Consider the following 1,881-nt stretch of genomic DNA (forward strand, 5'->3'; position numbering starts at 1 on the left):
TCAGATTGAGCCAGAGACACAGACACGCAGGCAATGTGACACTTACTGTGTTCATGGTCACGAATGTTCTCAAGTTTCATCGTTTTATTTCCGATGACAAATGAGTTGTTTCTGTTTTTATCTTTAGCATACTGGCGACACACAGAACAACTCATCACGACCGCGTCAGAATCATATTGTAGCCAGCCTCTTGAAACTCCGTTCTCTCCAAACCTCCATTTCTCACAAAACTTTCTTTTTTTATGTAATTCGTCCCCCTTTTCGTCTGTGGGTTTTCGTTTTAAAGGTTTGCTCACTCCTGGTAAATGTCGCCACATAACAGCTAATAAGCGGCAGCTAGCTGCAGATCAGTGACTTTGCAGTTCGTACCGCGCTTTCTCCTTTCCACAATCACTCGCGTGGCCGACGTTGCTATGCAACCATGAACAGAGGCGCGCTTGGAAAAACGGGCAGCCGGGCGCGTCTCAGTGTAAGAGTGTAAGTGAATGTCGCGATATTACTGATCATGGAAAGATTTTGCAGCGGTGCTGATGAATACATTGTAGGGAAAACACTGATTATTACATTACTATTTTGGTATGAACATTCACCCGCCAGTGTGGCGGATAGCCTTTTGAAATTTACTCGCCAAACGGAAAATCTACCCGCATTTGGCGCTTGGTGGGTGTTAATTTCGGACCCTGTCTGAAAGTCATCTATACTGATGAGAAAAAACTGACATCCCTCCAATATCACCCCCACAACATCAGTTTGCCCTCCCAAGCTGATACAACAACATGGCCAAGGATGAAGTTAAAACCCAGTAAGTGCAGAAGCATGTCCATCGTAAAAGGCCAAGTCACAGACCAGAGATTTTGGATTGGCGGAACACCTGTCCCAACAGTTTCAGAAATGCCAATAAAGAGCTTGGGGAGATGGTATGATGCAAAGCTCAAAGACACAGATCAGTTTGAACAAATAAAAAATGACCAGTCTGTACATGGAGCGCATCAACAAGACCTTGTTGCCAGGAAAACTCAAGTTGTGGTGCTTTCAGTTTGGCATACTCCCAAGACTCTTGTGGCCATTAACTGTGTATGAGATCCCCATCACCAAGGTTGAAAAGTTGTTAACGGCTGATAAGCACACAGCTGAAGCGGTGGCTTGGAGTTCCACGCTGTTTAGCTTCCGTCGGACTTTATGGACATGGTAAGTTGGAATTACCAATCGCAGGGCTCATGGAAGAGTTCAAATGCACCAAAGCAAGGCTTGTCATGACCCTTACAGAATCTGAGGATGCTGTCATTCAAACAGCGGCTCCCCGGGTGGTAGCGGGAAGGAAGTGGACTCCATCAGAAGCTGTTCAGTGCAAAGTCTGTGCTTCACTTCAGAGATGTGGTTGGAAAGGTACAGCATGGGAGGGCGGGGTTCGGACTCATCTCAAATACTCCTCTGTGGCACAAAGTAACATCGGCGCAGAGGAGACACCTAGTGGTAGAAGAAGTCAGGAGACAGGAGGAAGGAGAGCGACATGTCAAAGCCGTCTCAATAGTCAAGCAGGGGAGATGTACCAACTGGGAGGGCCTGGAGAAGAAAAAGGATTGGAAACTGGAAGTGGACCTTCATAAGAAACTTGTGTTTCCCCCAGAAATAGAGGCTACAACACTCAGGCAAGACTTGGTCCTGTGGTCTCCAACAACAAAACTGGCATATGTTGTGGAATTAACAGTACCATGGGTAGATGGATGTGAAGAGGCTTATGAGAGGGGGAAAAAAACAAATATTCTGACCTGGCAGCTAAAGCATCCCAGAACGGCTGGAAGATAAGCATCTTCCCAGTAGAAGTGGGATGCAGGGGATTTGTTGGCACATCTACCATAAGGTTGCTAAAAAAAAAAAAAA

The 1,881-nt window shown here is 46.1% G+C and overlaps 1 long non-coding RNA gene across 1 annotated transcript in view; it reads right to left on the reverse strand.

The window, feature by feature from the left end:
- The window catches only part of LOC123969133, a 10,998-nt gene that overhangs the window by 5,042 nt on the left and 4,075 nt on the right, over positions 1–1,881 (reverse strand). The gene's annotated exons all lie outside the window — the stretch shown is intronic.

This window comes from Micropterus dolomieu, linkage group LG04 (genome assembly GCF_021292245.1).
Source record: "Micropterus dolomieu isolate WLL.071019.BEF.003 ecotype Adirondacks linkage group LG04, ASM2129224v1, whole genome shotgun sequence".
NCBI classification, from domain to species: Eukaryota; Metazoa; Chordata; class Actinopteri; order Centrarchiformes; family Centrarchidae; genus Micropterus; species Micropterus dolomieu.